This window comes from Camellia sinensis, chromosome 5 (genome assembly GCF_055761805.1).
Source record: "Camellia sinensis isolate YWXY chromosome 5, ASM5576180v1, whole genome shotgun sequence".
Lineage (NCBI taxonomy): Eukaryota > Viridiplantae > Streptophyta > Magnoliopsida > Ericales > Theaceae > Camellia > Camellia sinensis.
In genome coordinates this window covers 202,777,703-202,805,477 of record NC_138965.1, presented here as the reverse complement: position 1 = coordinate 202,805,477, position 27,775 = coordinate 202,777,703, and the positions used below count along the sequence as shown (strand labels likewise).

Here is a 27,775-nt window from a genome sequence, read left to right as displayed (position 1 = left end):
TTATTGGACATGAATAATAATTTTACTTTTGTAATGTCAAAAATAAGTTTGGCAACCTAAAAATAATCCATCTTTTTATCTTTTTTTCATCACATCACCTCTCTACTTTTCTGCACATCTTTTCGTAAAGAGACAAAAAGTGCACTCATTTAGGTCATCCCAAACAACCTCTTAACACATGTCACCATTACTACCACTATATTAATTTTAAAGTCATAACCAAACCTAATTTTTTTAAATAAGTTAAAAATATTTTTTGTTAAAACAAATTGAGCATAGTTTCTTGAATACATTGTTTGACTATTGGTTTTTAAGTAATTTTTTAGTTTTTTTTTTTTCAATTTAAAATGCCTCAAAAATATGTTTCACAAATATTTTTAGGCTATAAAAAACAAGAAGTAATTTTTTTTTCCTGAATAGCTATTAAAACGTTTTTTTTTCAGTTTAAAATATATATTATAATTTTATTTATTTATTTATTTATTTATTTATTCATGGGTCAATGTTAAGATTCAAACCCCTGACTCCATTTCCTTTGAATCTCATGCCAAATGGTTTCAAATTTTGTTTGTCAAATGCCATAGATTGAGTTTTCTGCACAACCCCAAGTTGTTCAAAAGTGGTGGTCAGTGGGGAGAAGAGAAGGGTGATGGCCATTCGGTGGTAGGGGAAGAGAGAAGGGTTGGTTGTGTGGTGGCGGTGGAAGAGTCAAAGATGACTGTGCTTGATTAACTTTGGCCTGCCATGAAATCAGACAAATGGTTGGTTTGGAAAGTGATTTTTTAATTTTATTTTTTGATTAAGATATAAAATAAAATTATATGTACTAATTGGTATGTTAATTAATATATTAATGGATGGTGTGACATAATTTTAGAGATTTTAAATCTTTATAATTTGTATAATGGGTATAGTTCATAATTATTAAGTGACACTATTATAATATATGTTGGTATACTAATTGGTGTATGTAGCACTATTGTAAAACATGAGGTGAAAAAAACTAATCACTTTGTTTGGTTCTGCTTTTCAGAAAACAGTTTTCAGAAAATTTTACTTTTTTATTTTTCGTATTTTAATGTTTTCAATGATTTTTTTTAATATTTTAAGAATTTTTTTTTAATCTTTAGACACACCTAACATAAATACACTTAAAAAGTATAATATTTGTGAAAAAATCTTTAAAAAATACAATAACTACCAAAAAATATTTTTTTTTTGAAAATTCAGTACATTTTTTCTTTATATTTTTGTGTATTTATTAATTTTTTAAAATATTTTTTCTCAAATATTTTACTATTTAAATACGTCTAAGTAAGGTGCATCTAAAAAGTAAAAAAAAAATTGCTTAAAATTTAAAAAATATTCACTAAAAATAAAAAAAATATAAAAAACAAAAAACTCAATTTTTAGAAAACTGAATTCAGAAAATTGGAACCAAATGTTTAGAAAATATTTTTTTGACTTTTTACAAAAGATTGTGCAAAAAAAAAAAAAGTTGGATAAATGAAAATAAATTATTATTATTATTATTATTATTATTATTATTGTATGAATTGAAAACTTTTTATTTTTTATTTTAAACTTTTTTTTAATAACTTTTTTATTTGTAAAAAATTCCACAGAGAGAGAGAGAGAGAGAGAGAGAGAGAGAGAGCAAATAGAGGCTTGGGAAGTGATTGAGAATGGTATAAATGATGAAGAAGAAAGGTAACTTTAAATATGAATAAAAAAAATTTGTAGGTGCCATAATTTCAATTTTGCTAGATTAGGTCTTATAAAATTCTATTAATTCATTACGTTTTATGCAACACCACTGGTTTGAAATACCATTATGCTGTTAAAACATGAGAGACATATAAATAATGTGGAGACATAGTTATATTTTTTTATTTACAATTTTAAAATATTATAACTTTTATTCTAGAGATCAAGTTTTCATAAAATTTATATGTTTGAAACTTATTTGAGAAAACATATTCAATATATATAAAATTTTGAAGAAAAATAAAGTGATAAAAACTAGCAATTTTTAACTGAGAAATTTCTCAGTTATATACTTTTTTTATTCTTTTTATACGAAAACTATGAAATTTCACAGTTTCTTAAATACATAAACTACGAAAATGTCATAATTAATATATATAAAAAATTGAGAAATGCTAGTAATTTTATTATATAGTCAATTCTTTGAGCAGCCAAAACCAAAGCATCCACTTTCAACGCTGGATTGTGGTCAAAGGTCCTCGATAATACGTATCTCGCGTCACACAATAAATTCAATTATTTGCATATATTATAAATTATAATTAAGAAGTCCTGTTTTAGTGTTCTGTGTTGGAAGCTCTTGTGTCTATGATCCTTAAATGCTTAGAAATTCATTTACTAATTATTGTTTGAGACTTTGGATTTGGGGACTAAACAAAGTCAAGTAATGTTTGAGGATTATGTAAAATTTTAAATTTTTTAAACATTTTTGAATTTTGAAAGAATAAGACTGTAAAAATACCCTCTTTGCACACACATAATAAGATTAAACACATATGCTAGTTTTTCACTTGTTATCACACATAAATAGTAACAGATAAGAGACAGCAACATGGAAAGAGGTAGAAGAAACAGCTCTCTCTCATCCATCAATGACTTCTCTAAAAATGGTGATGTTCCCAAGAAAGAAAGAAGAACATTGACCCTAGCTAGGTTGTTCATTCATGGTGATGATTTTGACTTTCTGGTTTAGCACTTCCAGGTGAGTGAGTGAGTAAGTGTGCTACAAACAATACTATATAGAATGAAATATTGACAATACTGTATTTATTTAAAAGTGACTCACACTCTGTCAAATAAACTAAGTGCCAATGCTTCATTATGCATACTTTGTTTTATTCACCATTATAGGGCCACAACTCACATTTCTCTATAAAATGTTTGGCAATCTCCCTTCCAATTTTTACATCATCTCTATCTGTTTGCAAGTGTGTGTGAAAACATGACAAGGTGCTTCCCTTTCTTCATCACAACCCTCCTTTTACTCTCATATGCTGAAGCCAGACCTATCTCCATCACCACCACCATCACCGTGCCGGAATCTAACCCACATGGACCAGCTTCTCTTCCTATGACACCGTCAACTGTAAGTTTCTTTCTATCACACGCTATCTATGCACACAAAAACACAAGATGTGATAAGTTTTAAGCAGATTTATAAATTATAACTACTTTTTTTTTTTGTAATTTTATTGACTTGTCAGAGGTGGCTCAATCATTAAGTCACTTAGTCTATCGCCTAAGGCCTCCAATATTTACTGTTGAAGGTGTCAAATTTTTAAAAACCCAGTAAAATAATGCCTCATTTTGATTTTTAACCTAAGGCCTTAAAAAATCTTAGGCGGCTACTTTGATTTCTACAATATAATTGGACATTTTGGTTTATGAGTACACATTGAAATATGTTTTTATTTTTTTCTCATTTTTGTGCCCTTTTGTTCTGTTAGGAGGAAGCAAGCATTGAAGATGAGGGATGTGGAGATTTGGAAAGTGAATGGTGTTTGATGAGAAGGTCTATGATTGATCATTCAGATTATATCTACACTGAAAACACCAGCGAACCTTGATGTTTAATTTTCATTTTTTTGCTTTTTATCGTACTCTATCTTTTCATTTCTTTGGTTAAATGTTGCTATGTCTAAGAGCTATAATATACTATGAGGTCTTTGTTTCAATATTTACATGGAGATTAGTTCGTAACTGTGACAAAATTGAAGTTTTATTTAGAAGTTAGTAATTTATCCAATGTTTGAACGTCATAACTTTAAGGCCCTATTTGGGGTATAACAATGATTCATCCCACTAAAAACATCACCACTAATAGCACTAATGCATTAAAAAAGTAAAAAAAAAATACAACTCCAAGACCAAAACATCACATTATTAATGGCGGGACCCACTGCCACCTCATTAGTGGGAGCACTAATTAGTGCTCCCAAGCATTTTTCTTTGGGGTAACTAGACTCTTTCATTTTTTACCTTTTTTGGGTTTTATTACCTCTTTATTTTTTTATATATCTTTTCGTAAAAAGTAAAAAAATACACTTACTTAGATCATTTCAAACAACTCCTAAATATATATATTATAAGAAGTAAGGTGCAACTTGAACGGGCTTAACCTTAACAATCTTAGCTTTCGTTTGGAAAGAGTTAATTTATTCTGACTTTTTGACTAATTTATCTTAGATAAATATAAATTAGCCCTGAGATGAATTTTGGCTTTTTTTAGTTTGAATGTAATGATTGTTAGAAAAAAAAAAAAAATTATAATTTGAATGTGACATTTTATCTTATTTTAACTATTTAGCATATTTTGTCTTTTTGTGAACTAAATTAGCCCAACCCACTTCCCAAATTAAACCTTGCCTATAAATAGTTTAAGGTTTTGATTGCCTAATTTTAAATTTGGTTTGAGCTTAGTTAAAATTTATCAATTTAAATTAAATTTAATTAGGACTCAAGCAGACAAGACAAGCTCTTTGAATTCTATTATTAATATATAATAAACATATATAATACTTATGTTTTCAAAGTTGGATTCAATACAACTAATTTTATTTTTTGATACATATCACTCTTCTCTAATTAATTGTTAAGTTGAACTTGGACAGACTCGCCCGAATCACAATCCTTAAAAAAAATGAGTTTAAATGTGAATTAGGATTTATTTTGTTACTGAATAATTTTCGAATCTAAAATTTGTCATAAGGTTAAGGCCCAGCCTCCCAAGGAGAAATGAAATGCAGACCTGAAAGCAGTTTGGCCCGTAATAAAGTGGGCTCAATACAAACACCATACGATCAGTGCAAAGTACACATATATTGGGCCACAAAGTTCGTTCCCAAATGTGTTTTAAATTTTTTCCTTTTAGGATAAAAAAAATTCAAAAAGATTAGACATCCTAACATTGCTCAAAAAAAATTAAAACCTAAAACTCTTATGTATTGTAGTGTAATGTGTATAATAATTACTTGATATTAATAAAATTTCTCTGCTTACCTAGATTATTATAAATAAATAAATAAAAAGAATGAGAGAGAGGAAGGATCCCTAGATTAATCGGTCATTACTGGATACCGAGTTAAAAAAAAAAAAAACTTGTTAAGCTTTTGTAATAATATGTGTCACTTTTATATATTTTTCTGCACGAGTTATTATATAATATTTCTTTTAATTGTACACAATTCATACACAGCCTTTCCACAAAAAATACACTTATACATTAATAAGATCATTCTCATGTGAGAGAGTTATGTCTGATTTTATAATCGAATTCTATGCGATTTTAATTTTTCGTAGTATAATTATGCAGCCAGAAGAGTTTAAAGCAAGTTTTACTCAAATGGGTTATAAGATGTCAATGCATAGTTTGTTTCTGATCTCCCACAGCTCAATCCAATGCCATCAAAGACTGATAACCATCCACTAGAGACAAGAAGTAAACTAGAGAAACACAATGAAAGAAAATTGGACTCTGTTTCAGTGCAACAGATTAGTGGAAGTAGTAGTAGTACTGATGGATTGGTTTGAAGATTCAGCTCTGAGATGAGCTGTGTTGCAGATAAACTCTTCCAGATCACACACACCATTGTAAGTACTACCAATTCCGAGCTCAGTGATCATTTTTCGAAGATCAGAGACTTCTTCTCTCAGTTTCGAATTCTCTTCAGTAAGATTATGATTCTCAGTCCAAAGCAAGATCACGCGTGATTGAAGCTCACCAAGGTGATTCTGTCTTCGCATTCGTGACCTTCGAGCAGATTCCCTGTTGGAAATCATCCTCCTCTTCTTCCTTTCGTCGACGATGATGCTAAGTTGGTAGTCCTCAGCTTCATCAGATGTTGAGTTGGTGCTGAGACATGATGACTGTGGAGGGAACTCATGGAGAAGATGATAGGGGTGAGAATTTGGAAAGGTGGAGTGGAATCCATTGAACTGGAATGGTATGTTGTTTTGGAACAAAGAAGAGTTTATTTCAGTAGAGCAAACTAGAGGGATGGAATCTTGTGGGTTGATCTCAGATGGAGGCATGATGGCTAGACAAGTTGGGAAGTTCGTGGTATTTTTTGGAGAGAATGATGAGAGGATTAGAGGGGTTTTATAGAAGCAGAAGGCTGGATTAGTGGGCCAGATTGAGCTACTGTTTAAGGGGGTTTAACAAAGGCAGAACTGAAATATGAATAACAAAAGAATAGTGATATAGTCACATGGCCATACCTCTTCCTCATAAGAAATATTCATTTCTTCTCAAAACTTTTAGACTAGGTTTCATTCGCAAGATTAATATTGAAAATATTAATAATTTCATTAAATTAATGTGGTATTCACAATTCAATTGGATTAGTAGGGTAAATTATTCCCTTGTCCATTGTTTGATTTGAATTGGATAAGAAAACATATGAATGTACGATTATAACTATATTTATCTTTTTTTCTAATCTTACCCATCAATATTTCTTAACAATCTTTACTTTATCAAAATTTCTTCATAAACGTAGTTTTGAAAAAAATTATAAATAAATAAATAAAAGCAAAATAAAAATACAAAATACAAAGGTCATGTTTGGTTTGTTTTTAATTTTTTTTTAAAAATATAAACTAATTTGATAAAATAAATATCAAAAAATATTTAAAAATATTTAAAAATTATTTTTAGCCTTTTAAAATATAAAATTATATAAAAATAATAGGTATTTTAATTTTTAATCAATGGTAAAAGAGCCATTTTATTTTATTTACCAACTCAGGATAGATAATCCTACCTCTACCACATTACTAATTATCCTACAAATTTATTGGATTAATTATCCATTAGATCAATAATCCTAAAACAAAATTTCATAACAAATACAAGATTAATGAACCCACAAATTAATAATGTCAATTTCATACTCTAATCCTATCAATCAAACATGCCCTTAAACTATTCCATCATGTGGACTAGCAATTTTTGGTACCCTGTGCTCCACTTTCTCCCCACTCAATCAAACAAACTTTTTTTCTTCCCTTGTTTATTATTTCTCTTATGAGGTCATCACATTGTGAGTGGCTCAAAGAGGATAAGGTCATCATTATCTTTAATTTCCATTAGATTTCTGTTTTTTTAAACTCTAATGAGGTCATTCTCATCCCTCTTGTGGCATTGTTCGTTTATAATGCGTATTTCGTGCTATAATCGTAGTGGTGGATGGTGCGTTTTACGCATGCTAATTTGCGCTTAGGTAAGTTTATTGAGAGCTCTTAGCCCATGTTTGTTTGCAGAGAAAGGGTTGTGACTATTAGTCCTTTGGTATTGTTAATACCCTTGGAAAGGGGATTGGTAAGGAGGAGGTAGAGATGGTATTAGAAAATAGTGAGGGGATTAGAAATTTTTTTATTTTTTATATATTGGGAATTTTTTTTTTAATATAATGTTTAATTTTTTATATTTTTTTATTTGTTTTATTATTTTATATGAAAATAATTTAACAATTCCTCATTATTAATCCCCTCACTATCAATCCCCTCACTAACAATCCCCTCACTATTAATCCCCTCATTATCAATCCCCTCCATTCTATCTCCCAAAACAAACGGACCCTTAGTCCACTAATAACATTTTGTGGATATTAAGTTATTTTAGTGTTTTGAACTAATGGTATTTGTCTAAGTAGTGATTACTTTTTTGGTTTTTAACTACTGATTACTTTACTTTTTACAGGATTTAAAGTTTGTTATCCTTTTTGTTGTGTAATGTACTGCAACGTGTTGATCTATGAAAGCTTTGTGTGCAATTAGGGGAGCTATTCATGGTTCATCTAAGTTTAATGTTATAGTGATAACATATTAAGCTCAATAACTAGTACTATTTTTTAGAAGAAAAAAAATGTCATGCCACCTAATAAAGTGATTAATGCCATGTAAAGTTTCACTTCAAATTATGTAATTAGTACTTAAATATATTCATCATAAAAAACTTAAACTTTTAGAGAGTTTAGTATTTATATTCTCAACAAGTATATTTATGTTTTGTAAAACGACTAATCAAGGATTCGAAAATTAACGATTGGGTAAAGTTTCAGTAGTTCCATGAGTGACTCGAATTTGAGATTTTAAATCTTATTCTTAAATTTTTACCACTCAACCAATCCTTAAGATTACATGTTTCTTCACGAGTGAATATACATTTATTTGTAAACAGATAATAACTATTGCCAAACATACCCCATCGATATGACAGAGATCAAAGTCTCTTATTGTATTGAATATTGCCATATCTTTTGTATACTAATAAATCAGGTGCCAAACTTTGTTTGCTAATTGATTGGTCACAGTACATGTAATCTCATTGGATTAATTTAAAATTACAAAATTTAAAAGGTGAGTTTATTTTAGTTGGTTTGAGCTGATCATCTTAAAAAGTTATTTGATTTGATAAGTTGTCATAAAAATGATTATAAGGGGACTCTTCAAGTAATTACAACCACAAACCTTTCTTCTCCTAGTTAATTACAACCACAAACCTTTCTTCTCCCCACCCAAATCACAGGCAATTTTCTAATGACATCAAATCCATAACCATATACTCGACACTGGTTTTATACAAGTGCTAAGTGCTTTGCTTATCGTCATCTTTGAAAATTAAACTAAACCAAGAAAGTACTATAAACCTGTCAAATTCATTGCTTTTTTGTGTCTCCATTTAACTTCATTGCTTACCTAAATTTTATCTTAAAAGGATAAGCTACTAATAGATCCTAATAGTTAGACTTAATTCTCATCAAGTTCTATTGAAAATAAATCTTAATAAAATTGTAGCTAAAAATATTTTTTTTGTGACAATTTTTACATACGTCTCTAAAAATTGACAATTAGTGACTTTTTTTGTCAAGATTTTTATAAATTGTCGCTAAAACTTATAATTAGTGACATTTTTTTATGATAAATTTTTCTCATAGGATCTATCAGACAATAAATCTACTTATTAGAACCTATACGTAAGTATCCCAAAATATTATTAAAAAAATTATTATTATCAGACAATAAATCACTTTTTCATCTACTTCTCCCAAAAAACTCCCTATTCTTTCTCTATTCTATTAATAAACTATATTTTTTTTCTATTCTATTAAAATATAATTTTTAATTATAAATTTAAAAAAAAAATTGTAAATGTGTACTACAGTCCCTAAACAAAGCAAGTCAAAAAAAAAATGAAAAAAATATAAAGGAGCTCGAGTCACTCCCCCTACAAATAGGGAGGTACTATAGTAATTCTTATTTTAGGAAAGTTAAGAGTGTTGCTAGAAGTATATAGGGAGCCATCAACCCCTTAAAATAGGTAAGGAGAGGGTTTAGGGATTTTGCTAGGGATGCTCTAAGAAGGCCGACTCTGACATTTTCAGGACTAAAACAAGCTCTCAATAAGAGTTTTTCATACATTTCAAAAAAAAAAAAAATTATAATTATGCCTTGAGGTGGGGCGTTGATTGGCATTCCGTTCGGGTGGTTGTCATTTTGTGAATGCCGCCCTCCATCCGCACTTGAAGAACAGATCTTTGGCAGCTTCGCGTTGTTGAGTATAAGTTGCCTCTCCCTCCTTGAAGCCCCGGAGTTCGGCGTCATTCACACTCTCCTTTAGCTTGGTGATCTCGGTATCCTTTTTCTTATCAAGCTTTGCAAGCTGGCAAAGGTACTTGTCTTTCAGCTCGGCTGCAGCCCTCTGTTTTTCTACTTTGGCTGAATTAACTAGGCCGGTTAGCCTGGTTACTTTGGCTTCTAGCTCGGTCATCTGCCGCTTGGACTCTTTTAGCTCGGCTGTTTTTGCTTTGGCCTCTGCCATGGCCTCCTTAGTGGTCCTACGAAGTTCCAACACATGCTTGTGTGCGACATGATTCTGTTGCAGGGCCTGCAAAAGGAGTGATACAGTCTTCAGATAAACCGAACCGAAAGATGTTGAAATTTGGGGGTAGGAAACAGAACTTACCAAAACCATGGATTTTGTAGTCGAACGAATGGCACGCAGCTCTGTAAGATTGTCATGGTGCGCCATATCGGCTGGAAGGCAAACACTCTTGGACAGGTTGAATGCCATTAAGTGTCCTCTTCAGAAACCACCGAATCAATGTCCTCAATGGCTCGGTTCTGGAAAGTGAGCTTTGGAACCCACTTGGAAGAACTAGCCCAGTCAGAACGCTTCGGCGGTGGACTTGGTGGAGCGCTTGAAACAGTGGTTCGAGGAATCACGGTTTCATCTTCGTCAATAAGTCGTTGCTCGGTTACGGTAGTCCGGGCACGTTTGCTCGGGCGAGATGAGGAGGGTTGTTGAGATGGAAGGGCCACCACGGTTTCCTGAGTCTGGGTGGGTGGTGGTACCTCGGCTTGGTGTGTTTTGGTTAGCAGGGCTCTTACTCTATTCCTCTTGGCCATCTCTTGTTCAGCAGTAGTACGGACCAGGTTAATTTGTGGCAAGGTTGGATCCGGTTCAGGAGATGCCTCCAACAAAAAGTCTGTTACTCTGGCTTTTCGTCGACTGCTGTATCTGTACGTCGGTTCAAAATTCAGCAGCTTGGCCCAACTTCTTTCAGGATACCATAGTGCGGCGCGAAGTGTGTTTAGGTTGGGGTAACTGTACAATGACTTGAGGTGGGCTGAGTCTGCATAAAGAAGACAACTGTCAGTTCGGTTCAGGAACAGGAAACCGAAATAAAGGGAGGCATACAAAGAAGCCGAGGTAATTATACCGGGGGTTCCTTTCTTCCAGTTTATACTACGGCCTGGAATCTGGGCTTGGTGGTCTTCAAAATTTCCAGATATCGAGAGAAAATTATCATCGTTCAAGTCTTTATCCGGTGTGTCCTTTATTATTTTCTCTCGGCGACAGCGTATTCTTAGATAGTAGACCCAGCCATCTTCTTTTGATCCTATGGAATATTGATGGAAGAGTTCGGCTAAGCCGAGGTTAATGCCAGCTCGGCGGTTTAGTTCGGATATACCATTAATTATGCGGTATGAATTTGTGAAAAGTTGGGTGGGGCATATCCTAGTTTGCCTAAGGAATTCACAAAGTAAAGGCTGTACAAGGAAGCGTAAACCGCACTCCACAATGGAAATAACGTTAAAGGGTACAAAACCTTGGTTTTCCCATGGTGTGATATCTTGTTTGGCTAGGGTGAGATGGACATCGTCAGGAATGTTATACTCCCTTCGGAATTCGGCCAAGCCACCAGGTGTGTCTACTAAAAACCTATACTTTCCCATTTATGGTTTAAGTTATGAATAAATTAAATCAGAGTTTTAGCTCGGTCGAAGAAAGATGCTGAGTAGCTCGGTTGAGCACTCAAAGGAGTGCCTGGGCAACCTAAGTCTGCAAAGTGAAAAATAAAGGTGTTAAGCACAGATCGATCGGACCGTGCTAAAAGAAATGCAAGCAAGATAAATGAAGTCCTAGCTCGGCTATATGATTTGCTTCGTGACTTAGCTCAGTTTGAGCAAGGGGTCTGTTGGCTCGGTGTCAGCAAGGGATCTGTTAGCTCGGAGTGAACGAAGGATTTGTTAGCCCGGTTGAACCTCTAGGGGCAGAAGGCTGGTTTAGCCCTAAGTTGTAACTCGGTTGAGTTTAAGGCTTTCAGGTATTCTGTTACAGATCTAGTACGGATCCATAGCTTGGTTAAGTTAAATAAAGCAAAAGGTGGTTTGAGTTGGTAAAACTACTAGCTTAACATAAAGTGCTAGTCCGGTTGATAGTCTAGCTGGATTGACATCAACTACAAACAACTTTTTACTCCGGTTACATCGTGATTTTGAATCAAATACAGCGTTCTACAGGTTGTTTCATGAATACAAAGTGGTTCTTACAAGGTTTTTTTTTTCAGAAGGCATAGCACAAAATGGAAAAAATGTGTTTTGCAAAAACACAAACACTATGCTATGGATTGTATAAAGCAAGTGCAAAAACAACAAAAACAAGAGAGATTTGAGCAACTTACCAGGTCAAGTAGCACTGGAAGATGGAAATGGCACTAGGAGGCAAGAGTTTCGCATTTACCAGATTGAAGAGCAAAAGAGGCTCAGAAACGAAAGAAAGAGAGGGAAATGAATAGTGTGAGAATGATTCAAAAATGCTAGGGTTTGTTTTGTGTAGGAGAAAGGACAAAAAAGAGCGGGACTATTCGAAAAACACGGAGTACGAAGACGGCGTGACAGCTGCATTGGGCCAATCAGAGTGTGCCACGTGTCCTTCGAATGAGAAGCGATTCAGTTGCTGTGAATGAAGAGACGTTATGACCAGACAGGTAGAGCCCGGTGTAAATTTAGTTCGGATGGAAAGGCTCAAGTGTTTAGCTCGGTTATGCGACTAAAGTTTTGTAGCTCGGTTGGAAGGCTGAAACTTTTTACCTCGGCTGGTAACAGGTAATCCCTATCATGCTGTGCAGATGGAATTAAGGGGCAATTGAGAGGGTAATTTATATGAAAATTAGGCTGAGCTGGGTAATGGGCCGTTATGGGCCACAGTACGAAGGGTTGAGTAAAAAGGCCATGAAGTTACTCCGGTCCAAAAGATGCTTGAAGTTACTCCGGTCCAAAAGAAGCTTGAAGTTACTCCGGTCCAAAAGAGGCTTGAAGTTACTCCGGTCCCAAAGGGCTTACAGTAAGCTCGGTCGTCACACATGAAGTTATCCCGATCGGGACCACGGTATTGGTTATTCCGGTCGAGACATATCATGGTTAGCACCGGGAGAAACCGGGATAAGAGCAGTGAATGGAAGAGCCGAGCTAAAGTTAGCTCGGTCTAGTCTGCGGCTTAGCATAGCCATGCTTACCTCGATCATATTGGAGTCCGACCATGGTAAAACCATCTCACTTGGTTTAAGTAGTGAGGAGGGTGTTGAAGGATAAGCATTATCTTTTGGGAATATGACTCCTAGGAGGACTCTACATGGAGGAGTAAGAGTCCTAGTAGGATTGTGCCACGCGGAACCTATAAAAGCTCACAACATCACCTATGGAGAGGTAAGACAACTTTTGATTCTCGAATACACAGAGCTTTTTGTCTATTTGTCTATTTTGCTGACTTAGGCATCGGAGAGGTATCTGGCACACACTCGCCGGCTAGCTCATGTTTGTGTTTTCAGGGAATAAAGCGACGACGTACGGAGAAGCGCAATCTTGATCAACAGGATTATACGGAAAGAATATTTCGTGCCCATACAATTATGTATTTATTTTTCCCCCCTAAAGTTCACTTTAATATTTAGCTTAAGGTTAGAAATATCCTTTTTTAGTTTAAATTATTTTTGTTTCATAAGTTATAAGTAAAATCGACCAATTGGAGCTTGACCTCTAACCCAAACTAGGTTCAAGTTGTCCAAATTTGACAAGATTTGTTTTGAGTTAAGTTTCGAGTTATTCTATAAACAATGTATTGCACTTTTGAAAAATAAAATAAAATAACTCAAAAAATTATAAATATAGGTCATAATACGAAAATTGATTTAATTTATATGTATCAAGTAGCAGAATTGATTATATTGTAGTATGGTTTAATCCCACAATGCAAAAAATAATTTGTATTATATGTGTAATTTATGTTTATGTTTATATTATTATATATAAACAATAATTTTTTCGCCAAAGCCCTAATGGAATTTAATTGAAAAGTAGCAAAAAATTTTACCCAAATTCTGACTAAATATAAAATAATAATTCTCAAATGGTAAAAGTTTGCACACTAATATTACTTGGGTTAAACCGGAAGAGGGTTATGCCTCAATTTGAGGTTTATTATGGGCTTATATTTGGTTTATTATGGGCTTATTTTTATTATTTGAATCGTTTATGTTGAGTTTATTGAGTACTCCATATCTACCAAAATCATATTAATCGTATATCAATAATTATATGATCGAATTTAAATTCATAAATTTTAATTGAATTCAAAATATGTCTTAATATGCTCAATTTAACTTCATAAATTTTAATTCTTAATATATCTTAATATGAATTTATTAATAAGGACAACACATATTAAATCTCAAAATGATTTTTTTTTCCTCATGCTATACCCTAACCAGTTATTCCTATTCAAATCTCTGTATCTTCTTCCCCAAGAGATCAAAGTTATTTCTTCTTCTTCTTCATGCTCCCTCCAGAACTCCAATCCACTTTACCAAAACTTACTATTATAATCAACATCATTATTTTTTATTAGTTTGAAATCTTAAACCCTAGAAGAAAGTTTCAATAAACTCAAATAATGGATGAGAGTAATAATCAAAATAATTTTTTGAAACAACCCATCAAAAAGGATATAAAGAGATTTTACAATTTTTGTAGAGCACCATCAATTATTTTCTATATTGTTTTTTTGACAAAAATTAAAGGGCCCAATAATTAAATTAATAATAACATATTATTGGAGTTGTTCTTATTTTGTCATTTAAATAGTACATTATTTGAAAACTACTCTTTCTTGTTAGTGCACGTTGCTGATGTGCTTATAAGTTTGGTTTTTACTTTTCCATGAGTATTCTTGTAAATAATTTATAATGTAAAATTTTTTTATGTATTGAAAAGTTTTATAATACTTATGTAAAAGTTTAGTTTTTTCTATATTAATAATGCGTATGTGCTAACAAGTTTGTTTTTTTTTTTTTTAGAATTATTTTTTGTATTGAAAAGATTTGAAATAATTTATTTTTTTTAGTTTGTTTATTATTTATTTTTTGGGTTTACCTTGAGGATAATTTGGAAAAAAATAATAAGGTATAATAAGAGTAAATAAAACTTTAAATAATTAAAGAGAGTGTACTTAAAAACTAGAAATACTTAGCCTTCGTTTGGGAAGTGGGTTGGCTTTTTGGCTTTTTGACTTTTTTAACTATTTTAGCCTGGGCTTAAAAGCTTGGTTTGGGAATGACTTTTTAGCTTTTTAGCTTTTTGAGTTTTTTTGTGAGAGAAAAATGTAATGATTATGGGTTGGATGTGATGTTTTGTTTGTTATGGCTAAAATAGCCTATTTTATTTTTTGTGACTAAAATAACCAAAAAAATCCAAACCATGGCTTCCCAAACTAAGCCTAATAATTTTTTGGCTATAGTCATCCCTCAGCCCATTACTAGCCTCTACTCATTGATGAAAAACACGGACATCTAGGGGTTGATCCTATGTATTGGACTTACTTATCAATAACTCTTGTTTTGATTTGCAAAGTTAAATTTATCACTATAAAAATATCTTTAAAAAAATATAATTCAACAACTCACTCATCCCACATCATGTCAATACAAACTAACATAAATAAATTAAGAATAAAACAAAATTTAAAATTTTCTAATCATTTATTATTTTGATAAATTTTTCATTATCATTATCAGTATCACTTGATTATTTCATGAACACAAAACATACGTTTAAAAGTCTCAAAATTTTCATTATCAAAATAAAAGGAAAATACATAAATAAATTTGCTCAAGACTTGAGTAAATAAGTCCAGTCCATGATTATCCCTAAAAAATGAGAAGGTCTTTTCCTTCGTACTGGCCTGGTTAGTCGAAAGCAGAATCTTTGTCTTGGGCCTGATAAAATCACACATACAATGATGGGCCAACAACATTGGGTTGCTCAAAGTTAAAAACGAAGCCCAATGCAAGAATTTATTTTCTTGAACCAAAGCTCGGGTTTTCTGTTGGAACTTCATATAATGTGATCACAGAAATGAGCAAAACCAGTTACGAAGGTTTTTATTTTATTTATTATTATTATTTACAAATGAAACCCAATAAATTTGGGAGAAAAAAAAATCTTAATAAGTACATTAAAAATAAGACTCAGGTGTAGGTGAACAAATTTGAACTGTTAACCTCCGAGTAAGTTATTTTTAAATTTTTTTAAATATAAGTCTCACTTACAATTTTCTTAGATATAAGTCTCAGTTTTTTAGAATTATGTTTAAATTTTCTTATAATAAATGGTGTTGAACACCACTATAATCTAAATAATCCATTTTAAAAACTTCGCCAAACACATTCTTTTAGACCTCGTTTGGAAATCGGTTTTTCTAATAACTTTTTTATTTTTTGATTAAAATATGATATAAAAAAAAATTAGTATATTTGGAATGACTTTTTAATTTTTTACAAAAAAATGTGCAAAAAATAGAGACAAAAGAAAATCTTTTGACTTTTTGGTATATGTTGTTGGTTTTTTGATTTTTTAACTAAAATTATTACTTGCCAAACGAGGCCTTAGTCCTCCAAATTTAGAATTCAAAAACCTCCCTGATTTTGGTGTCTATTCATCTGTGAGGCTTTCTTAAAAATAATTTAATGGTTGATTTTTTATTTTTTTTATTTTTAAATCATGTAATAAGAGGACAGGAATATAAATATACCCCATTAACTAATTGACAGGGAGTAAGAACCCAGGGAGTAACGATCCCAGGGATTAACGAACTGCCAAGAGGTTTCCCAAAAGAAGTAAAGAAAAGAAAAATAGACACATAACAATTGATAATTCAGGAACCGGTCCTATTAATTAGACAATTGAGCTAACTTCTATATAATATATGTTTTTTATCCTATCCAATAACATTTAAAATACAAGTTGTTCAATCAAAGTCATCAACAAACAATAGCTAATTTGGACCAAGTAAATCAGGCTTAATAGGAAATGAGTAGGGCTGCAAACGAATCGAGCCAAGTTGAGCTTTAAATGTTTATTTATCGAGCTCATTTATTGAGCTTGAGCTCGGCTCGATAAGGAACTGGGCTCGAGTTCGGCTCGGCTCGTTAATTTTAATGATACTCGAGATCAGCTCTACTCGATAATTTTTTTTAATATTATTTATATTATTTAATATATAAAAAATATATTTATATTATATATTTATATATATATTTATATATTTTTAATATATAAATAATGCATTTAAATATGTTCATATATTATTTAATATATAAATAATATATTTATTATATAATTTAAATAAAGATAAACGAGCTGAGCTTATTCGAGCTCGAGCTCGGCTTATTTACTAAACGAGCTGAGCCGAGCTCTTAACGAGCCGAGTTGAGTTTGTTCATGAACAATTCGGTTCATTTGCAGCCCTAAAAGTGGGAAGGAACCTCGAGAAGTTTTTCGAAGGTTTGCCAAAAAGCAAAAAATAAACTATAGCAACTGGCCTTCCCCGGACACATTATTTGAGATTGATAATTAAAGTCAATTGAGCTAACTTTTATCTCATTTTTTTATTTTTTATTTTATTAGTATTATTGTTAATTTTTAATTTTTTAAATCTTATCTAATAACCTTTATCAGCTTGTTTCCACCGTGTTATTTGGACCTATGTGATCCATTCATAGATTTCATATCGATGATTTGAATCGTTTATTTTTCAAACTATAACGTATAGATCATTCATAAAATATATTAGGTCGATTGAATAACTGTAATCACGTTAGTTCGTGACATTTGTTTGTTAAAAAAATAAACCGAATAAACGTAATCACGTTAATTCATGACATTTATTTATAAAAACAATAAATGACAAATATTATTTAAAAATTAAATCATTAAATATAAGAAAAAAAAGCAAAAGTAATAAACGTAGTTATATTATTAGATTGTTTTAATTTTTTATAAATAATTTACACATTGTGAAATAAAAAATAAACGTTTGAAATTATTGAAAAAAGGATCAGTAATAACCTTAGGGAAATGATAGAGAGCTCTAAATATAGAGCTCTAATTTAAACTCTAATGATGTGTCAAAGCAAAAAAAAAAAAAAAACAAAACAAGGCACAAAATCACATCAGGATGGGACCCATCTTCCCATTAGAGCTATCAGAGCTCCTATATTAAAGCTCTAAAGCATTTTTGATAACCTTATGACCAAACAACACGATTCAGTGGAGACAAACTGAGCCCGACATGGGCTCAAAAAATCGCAATCAAAGTCATCAGCAAATAACAGCTAATTTTGAAGAAGTAAAATCAGGCTTCATAGAGAGTAGGGACCACAAGACGTAATATTTCAGGAATCTATTCAATTAACCATTAATCAATTGAGCTAACTTTTATTTTTATTTTTTATTTTTCAGTCCTATTCAATGTCAAATAAAACACAACACGCAATCAAAACTACCAGTCATGACCTTAAAAAAATAATAAAATAAAATAAATAATCAGAACTACCAGCACACCAGCTAATCTATAGCAATTGGACTTCTCCGGACCTAATATTTCATGAACCTATCTTGTTATTAACTGTTAAATACTAATCAATCCACTTGCCAATCAAAGTCAACTAATTTTGATCAATGAAAGTGAATAGGGATCTCAACAAATTTCTCCGCGGTTTCCTGAATAATCTAAAATTAAAAAATTACATAACTTAAGTTGATTAGGATGAAATAAATAAAAGGTGTTAAAATAAAGAATGAGACTCTTTCCGGTCCATATATGAATTGAATAGGCATTGTTTGTAGATATAGATCCATCAGGGATCTTATTTTATTCTTTGAAATTATGGTACAATCAGTGTTGAGTTGCATTCCTATTTATTTTTTGTCCCTTTTCAAGATACCGGTTCGTTTTGCAAGGCAAATTGAGAAATTATTGAGAGATTTTCTATGGGAGGAGTTTGATGAGGGTAAGAGGGATCACTTAGTTAGATGGGAGGTTGTCTCTCTTCCTCGGCATAAAGGGGGTCTGACTTTTGGAAACATTGTTGCTAGAAACATTGCCCTCTTGAGCAAATGGTTGTGGAGATTTCCCAAGGAAAGCAAGTCCTTATAGTGTTCTATTATTAAAAGCAAGTACGGAATTCAGGCTAATGGTAGAGATTCTATTGTGGTTAGCAGAGGCAATTGTCGTTCTCCGTGGAAGTCTATCTCTCGTTTGTTTCCCATTATGTCTCGGTTTGTGTCTATGAAAGTGGGTGATGGGGTCAGTATTCAATTTTGGGAAGATGTTTGGGTGGGGGAGACATCTTTTGACAAAACTTTTCCACTTTTACATCAATTGGTTCATGCGCGAAATGTGTCAATTGTGTCGGTGGCATGTTTAAATGTGGCACCAATCTCTTGAAATTTCAATTTCCTTAAGAATCTAAGTGATAGAGAGTCTCTTGAGTTGGCATCTTTATTGACATTGATTCATGGGGTTTCCTTAGTTTTATCTCCTAATAAAAGGGTATGGAATATCAGCTCTTCAGGGGTCTTTTCTTGTAAATCTTTGTTTGTTAATCTCATTGATAAGTCTTCTGTTCCTTTGTTTTCTCTTCATATCAAAATCTAGAAAGCGGGTGTCTCTCATAAAGTGAAATTTTTCATGTAGTCCTTAGCTCATAGAGGTGTCATGACCAATGACCTATTCCAAAAGAGAATGCCTAGTCACTATCTTTGCCTTCAGTGGTGCATGATGTGCAAGAGGAGTTCGGAATCGACGGATCATCTCTTTCTGCATTGTTTGGTGGCTATACAATTATGGCAACGTCTATTTGGTTTGTGTGATGTTAAATGGACTGCTCCACGGGATTGCACACATATACTTCTTGTTAAGTTTGATGGATTCGGCGGCTCTAAGAGAGCCAAAACCTTGTAGTCTTGTATTGTTTGTGCTATTTTCTGGATTATTTGGCTAAAGAGGAATTCATAGATCTTTGATAGCAATGAGGCTATTGTAGACTATTTGTGGAATAGGGCTGGGTTTTTTACTTCATTTTGAGCTTTTGTGTCTCCTCCGTTTAAAAGAGTTCAACTTTTCTGGATTTCTAAAGATTGGGTTGCTGTTTGCAACTCCTAGTGTTTGGAATTTTTTGTTTTCTCTTTCTTTTTGATAACTGTTTTTATTCTCATGGGTTCTTGTTCATTGGATGAGGACTTCTTGTCCTCTACACTTTCTTCTTTAATAAAATTCTTTGTTGATTTTCACCCAAAAAAAAAAAAAAAAACCAATGTGATATGAATCAAGATACAAAACAAGATTATTATTGTTATCCATAGTTAGACATGGGAGTTTAGAACCATGTGATTCTGGATTCAATTGGAAATTGAGCGATTCGTGTGATTCAATTTGCAATTCCCTACAATTAATTGCTATTCACATCAACTCAATCAATTATGTTTTTATTTTTATTTACATAGTGCATGAAACAACATTGTCTTGGCCTCTCTAGCAAGAAATATAATAGAGATTAATTAGTCGTATTACTATATATTGCTTTATATGTATATATATTCATTTTAAACACAATGTGTGCATTTTATTTTATGTGTATATAATAATATTCATATAAAAAATTATATATTATATTAACAAAAGTGAATCTTACTCTTCACAATTTCGTAACAATGTCATTAGAGTCTAAGGCCCCGTTTGTTTTGGGTTATAGCAAGGGGATTAGGATTACTAGTACCTTGGGATTAGTATATGGGGTGTTTGTTTTGAGAGATAGCCTAGGGACTATTAATACCTTGGGACTAACTAATACCTTGGGACTAACTAATACCTTGTTTGTTTTAAGAGATAGGGAGGGTACTACTAATACCTTGGTATTACTAATACCCTTGGAGAGGGGATTCATAGTGAGGAGGTAGAGATAGTATTAGAAAAATAGTGAGGGGATTAGAAATTTTTTTATTTTTTTTATTTTTTATATATTGGAAATTTTTTTAAAAATATAATTTTTAATTTTTTATATTTTTTTATTTGTTTTATTATTTTATATAAAAATAATTTAACAATTCCTCACTACTAATCCCCTCACTACTAATCCCCTCACTATCAATCCCCTTCATTCTATCTCTGAAAACAAACGACCCTCACTAACAATCCCCTCACTATTAATCCCCTCACTATCAATCCCCTCCATTTTATCTCTGGAAACAAACGGCGCATAAGAGAGGTAGTGGGGAAGCATATGAAACCGTTAGTACTTGCCATCACTCTTAAGTGACAACCTTTATTCCCTCTCCACATACATAAAAATAAATAAATTAAAATATTACAGAATTAAAAACTACCAAAAAAAAATAACTCAAGTCTCCAACTCCAATGCAAATGACTCCACCAGCTAGCTAATACTGATAAACTAATCTTTACAAAACAGTTTCACATAACCATATAGCATTGAAAAATCAGCAATTGCAACAGTCCACTAGCCCCTTAAAAATTGAATTGGTAAATCATTCTATAGCAGCAGCAAAGCGGGTATTAACATAAATTACATTGTTCTTGGATCACTGATAACTGCACATTCCATATTTTTATTGGGCCAACCATTTACAGAAAATTCTACAAATGCCAGTAGGTATAATCACCACAACAGACTTGCTAAGCATTTACAATAATTCGAGAACAAGTCTAATACAATTTCAGAAACAAATTACTTCTATATGTGACTTGAATTTAGTTCAACAATCTAGCAAGCAAATTAACATGGCAATTAAGCGACATGTTCTTTCGTCAATTCTCATAGAACTTGCCATTTGACATAGATGAGCCAAGCAACAATAAGTGAAGAAAAATTATTAATGTTGCACCATGCTTGTAAAGCCTGAAATATAAGTAAAAACAACAGGCTATGTATTTTGGTGCACAAAATTCTTAATCTATTTACTTAGTAAATGAAGATTGGAATAATATCCCAACCTAGTAGGCTAATCATGCAGGAGTAAAGAACTCCCAAAAAAATAAATAAATAAATAAATAAAAAAGAAAAAGAAAAAGAAAAAAAGGAGTATATATCCTACCAACATGACAAAAACACTAAGCGTAAGTCAGCAATGTAGCAAATTATCTACCTCAAAAAAATATTTAGAAACCAACAAATACATTAAAAACCCTTAGTAAAATAACCATGTGCAAATCATTCCTTGCATATAAATTACCATATCACATCCTATACAGTGTAACATGTATGATAAGATGCCACATCCTTTTAGTACTGACTATGATTCAAGACACAACCTATAATGTTGTGAGCAAATACTTCATCTATACCCACATGCACCAATGAGAGGGTTGTGGTATCAGGATCTACAAGAAGATTCGGGGTAGATTATAACCAACAAATGCACATAGTTATTCACTAACATATTTGAAACATGTAGCAAAGCAATCAGAGAACTTTGAAGACCATTAATGCTACGATTCCACATTAGAGTTCAGATCAGAAATCTTCATCATTTTGCTTTGCTTTTCCTAGGGTAAACAATAATGGCACAGAGAAACAAGAAAAGAAGAAAAACGCCCACCGATACCTAAAACTTTGCTGTTTTTGGTTTTAAATACTTTAGCGAGGCATAAAATCAGTGACCAAATAGGAATTTTGTCAAACTAATGAAAAACGTGGATATTTTCAAAATGGTAACAAAATTCCAAACCATTTGACAATGAGCAAAGTTCAAGCAGCAATATTTACAAGTTTAATTGTCACAGATATTATTTTTTTCTATCGTCATTATAGAGTACAATAAATTGCAACGCAACAAAAATGTCAAATATACCAGTCAAGCCATAAAGCGGTAGTGAAAAAATTACTCTTATGAAGCATTCATATATCAAAGACTAACAATCCATCAATAACACTAAAAAAAATCATTACAACATATAACATGTATTCACTAGAGCTAGCAACTATGATAACCAAGAGACAGCAGTTGCATCCATATCACTGCAATTACTGAGATTTACAGACTTTACCAGTTACTAAGAAACAAACTTTCATGGAAGCACAACCCCAATAACCTAAAACCGAAAAGGTTACCAAAATATACAGGTATATAATCAAGCACTCCAATAAAAATAATCCCCCTAGATGGAGTAAAATGAGTTTCAAAACATTGATTCAATTCAAGTTTCCATTTAACGATAAATACAACACATTCTAAAATAGTAAAATCAAACCAAAGCAATCAAAGAACTTGAAGACCATTATATATATATGTTTGTGTTCCACGTGGCAGCTTTAGATTAAAGAACATCATTTCACTTGGCTCTATGTTTTTTCAAATCATCTCTAGCACAACCCAAAAACCCAATAATGAGTCAAAACATTTTCATAATTACATTCAACAATGAAAATACAATTATAACTAACTAGGCAATCACATACTAAAATAGTAAAATCTAAGCAAAGCAATCAGAGAACTTTGAAAACCATTATATATATGTGTTCCACATGGAGCTTCGGATTAAAGAACTTCATCATTTTGCTTAGCTTTTTTGTTTTTCCAAGTCATTCTCTAGCACTATCCAAAAACCCCCAATAAAAGAAAAATCGAAACTTCTTGGAATATTAGCCTAGAAAACAAGAAACGAAAAACCCAGATTCATATGATCTAAAAAACAGAAAATAAAATTTAACCTTTACACAAAGAGCAAAGTACAAATGCGTGATCAATTCGGCAAAACAGAGTTAAATGCTTGCGCAAATCATCGAGAAAATTAGAATAGTTCACAAGATTTACCGTTTTTTGTGATTTTGTAGATTTGTCCATATATAATCACTGTTCTTCACTCTTTCCTTCCCCAAGAAATTATACTACTGTGTAAATGCTGATTGCAACCATAAAAGTGCTCCCATTGAAACAGATATTGGGGTTTGTACATACAAACATCATACAAAAGGAAGAGCAAAAACAAATTGATAGAACAAGAGGTGTTGATGGAAAGATTCTTAATTAAAGGGGTCAAATAAATTTATACGACAGCAACAAATTCTTCGTAAAATAGAGTACAAAACACAAAAGATCCTCCAAGCCCTAGGCTGGTTTAGACGAGTACAAATTTATTGGGGGAAAAAAGAGAGAGAGAGAGAGAGAGAGAGAGAGAGAGAGAGAGAGAGAGAGAGAGAGAGAGAAAAGGAAAGAGAAAGAAATATCATTCTCACAGTCGTTTTCCCCTCTTGTTTTGCAGGCAAGTTCTTCATCCGCACCGTCTCCTTCCTTTGCATCTAAGATGTTTGTGAAAAAGTCGCAGAGATGAGAAACGCAACGGCCGATGCCATAGATACCGTGGAGAAATAGCGGCAGACTCTTGAGATCTTGGGATTGTTTGCGACTAACAAAGCGCTAAACGCCCCAGAGAAAGCGAACATGATTGAGATGACAAACCCATGGAAAGTAGAGGGAAGGCCCTTGAAAACGATCGCTGGTACGCGATTTCGGCCTATGTACTCATACTGAACCAAGCGAAGAGCCACCGCCACGGCGGCTGTGAGAATTAAGATAGATCCTGAGATGGTAGTTTCGATTGCAGATATTGAACGCGCCGCCGGAGCAGAGACATGAGGCCGATCGACCGACAAATACTTAGAGAAGTTCTGCTGCTTTGACATCGTCTTAAAAAAATCTCAACGCAGAAGCAAAGAGCGATAAACTAAATCATGGCCAGAGCGAGAAAGAAAAGGCGATTTTCTTACTCCGAAGTTACAAACACTACTAAAATAATTTCTTTGAAAAATCGACCAACAGATAATTTCTTTTTGAGTAAAATACATTTTACCCATTTTATATTTAGTTACCCTTTCACTTTAATTTTTACAATTTATTTGTTTTTTACTTTAATTTTTTTTCAATTTACTCTTAAAATTAAATTTTATTCAAAATTAAACAAAATATGCCATAATAATAATTGTCATATAACATAAAAAATATATTATGATACTAAAGTTTAAATTATGTTAGAGATGTAAGTTATATATAATAAAATATTTTTATATCACGTGATTATCAATATATTATTTTTTGTCTAATTTTTAACAAAAATTAATTTTAAAGAATAAACTGAGAAAAACTTAAAACTTGAAAAACTAAAGTAAAATAAATAAATAAATCTTAAGGACCAAAGTGGGACAGTGACCAAATATAAATGAGGCAAAGTGTAATTTACCCTTTCTGTTTAATTATATGATAAATTATCAACTTAATTGATTATTTTTAATAATATTATAAATATATTTTAATTAATAATTCAATTGATTTTATTATTATATCAGAGAAAAGTTATAAATTTTATTTATTTTTATTAATTATGTTAAATAAAAATTTTAACAATAAGTATTTATAATTTTATAAATTATAAAAAATAATTCAAATTTTAAGTGAATTTATAATTTACTTAAAAATTTATTAGTCAATCATATTCGTTGACGCGTTAGTAGACCTTGAATTTTGCATAATTATTGTGAGGTATCAACTCGACTTCTTTATTATGTAGGATAATTACAAATCTACCCTTAAAGTTTGTTAAAAATACGAATTATTCGTTATAGTTTTGAAATTTACAAACACTTAAATTTCTAATTACCTAACAAATAATTTTTTTATTAATAACTAATTACCTAATGAATAATTTTTTTATTAATAAATTATTAAGTCAATTACTATTTTTTAATAATATTAAAAATATATTTCCATTAATAAAATTCTCCGACCCAATTGTATTTAACTCTTTTTAATATAAATGGTGTAAAAAAACATTGATTGGGTAGGATAAAATATAGTGATAGATAAATCAAAATTGTCAAGTTTATAGTAAAAAATGAAATTATATTACTAAAATAATTGAGTTTGAAAATAAGAATTCACATGCAAAACTTGAAAAATCCGATCAATTGCTGTTTCTAGATCATCTACAGTAGTGTCTCAACATCATATGAGGCATCCTCCAAGTATCCTCAAATATAATCTATCTTTCAAGTTAAAATATAATTCATTCTCATAAATTTCTTCTATAAAATTGTCCCTTCATAATTTTTTACGGGTCAAAAATTTACCACTGTAGAGCGGGTGAGTAAATTGTTGCCGATAAAAAATTGCAAAGGAACACTTTTGTGGAAAAAAATTATAAATATGTAGTAGTGTGATTTTTAGGCACCGTTTGGAAAGAAAGTTTGTAGACTTTTTTGGTTGTTTTAACCACAAAAGACAAAATAAGTTATTTTAACCACAACCAACAAAATATCACATCTAACTCATAATCATTATATTATTCTCATAAAAAGAGTCAAAAAGTCAAAAAACCCTTCCAAAATCAAATTTTTTACCCCAAACTAAAATAACTAAAAAAACCAAAAAATCAAAAAATCAACTCACTTTCCAAACCAACCCTTAAGCTACAGTTACATGCTACAACTCACATAAAATTGAAGGGTCATCAATGACATCACATTTTTTTAGAAAAAAGCAAATAAAAATTTAAAAATTAAATTTAGTAAGCATGTTTTGTCAAGCCCCAATTCAACCTTTTAATAAAGATTAATTACAACAAACTTTCTTAATTATTGGAAAATATTAATTTACCCTATCTGAAAAAAAATATATTAATTTACTATTTTATTTATGAACTTGTTAATTTTAAATTTGTAATTATAAAAATTGTATAAATTTTAATTTTTAAAGTGATTAGAAATAATCTATTTTAATAATTAAATGGGTTTTCAAAAATAAAAGATAAATTAATAATTAAAGAAATCCCAATGTAATTAAGCCATTAATCAATAAAACTAGGACAAACACGTAAATTTCAACTCATCAGCCGACACTTTTGACCAAAGAGGAGTCAAGAGCCTCTCCTTGCAAGCTTGTGTTTGCGTCCGTCCTTGCAGGCTTTCGGGTCTACTTTTAGGCCTAATTTTGATAATCCGAACCGTTTATATTATATGATTTATTCAGTATATCATACCTGTAAAAAATCAAGTTGATCGGATATCAGAAAGTATGTGTTTGAAAAATTGAACTAAACACTATTTTTTAAAAAATTTAATAAACAGTTTTCCGAACATATACTTTCTGATATCCAATCAACTTGATTTTTTACAGGTATGATATACTGAATAAATCATAAAATATAAACGGTTCGAATTATCAAAATTGGGCTTAAAAGTAGACCCGAAGGCCTGCAAGGACGGGCGCAAGCACAGAAGCTGCAAGGAGAGGATCCTCACTCACCAAAGAGCGCCAAGTTGTTGAACTATTCGAGCATTTATAATGGATGTGTTTAAAAATGTGTGTTGAAGTATATGATAAAAAATGGTAAAATTATAATTTAAAATTTTTGTTAAGAATTTGTTAATTTAGTAAGTGCATGGTGATATTATAGGTATATCAAAGTGTGTATTAAAGAGTGTGTTAAAGAATATATATATATATATATATATATATATATAAATAGTTAGCAGCAGTTGGAGAGGGAGACGGCCGGACGTCCGGCCAGTTAACGGTCAGATCCTATTTTATTTTATTATTATTTATTTTATTTTTTTATTGTTATTTGAAAGGTCCAAACGTCTGGGGACACGACCCCACGGCACTTCCCACGTCCTTTCCTCTCTCTCGCTGGCTAAAACGTTAGTGACAGTTAACACACAAGTTAACAGCTGACACTAGCATCTGACACTAACATTGTCCTTAACAGCTCCACTATCAAGCTTAAAATGAAAATGACTGACTAAAATTTAACAGCTGACACTGATAAATGGACTAACATGTCCACTGCTGATGCTCTTATGCCAAAAAAAAAAAAAAAAAAAAAAGAAATAAGAAAGTAGCACTACGATGAATCCTAAATCCTTCCAATTTATATTGACAAGTACGGCATTGTTTGAGATACCTTTTTTCAGCTTTATTTTTTAATTGTTTTAAAATTATTTTAGTTTGGTTAAAAAAATTATTTGAAATAAATTTTTGATTTTTATAATTTTGTAAGAAAAAAAAGAATTATAATTTTGATATAACATTTTAT

General features: G+C 31.5%; 1 protein-coding gene and 2 non-coding genes across 4 annotated transcripts in view; all 3 read right to left on the bottom strand.

Moving 5' to 3' along the window:
• The window catches only part of LOC114271793 (uncharacterized), a 286,811-nt gene that overhangs the window by 132,159 nt on the left and 126,877 nt on the right, over positions 1-27,775 (bottom strand). The window lies entirely within an intron of this gene.
• On the bottom strand, positions 22,144-22,222 carry LOC114323447 (small nucleolar RNA R160). Its single transcript, XR_003651172.2, has one exon. It is a non-coding gene; the product is annotated as a small nucleolar RNA R160 (small nucleolar RNA).
• LOC145792106 (small nucleolar RNA R160) lies at positions 23,167-23,246 on the bottom strand. The gene has a single exon (XR_014331250.1). It is a non-coding gene; the product is annotated as a small nucleolar RNA R160 (small nucleolar RNA).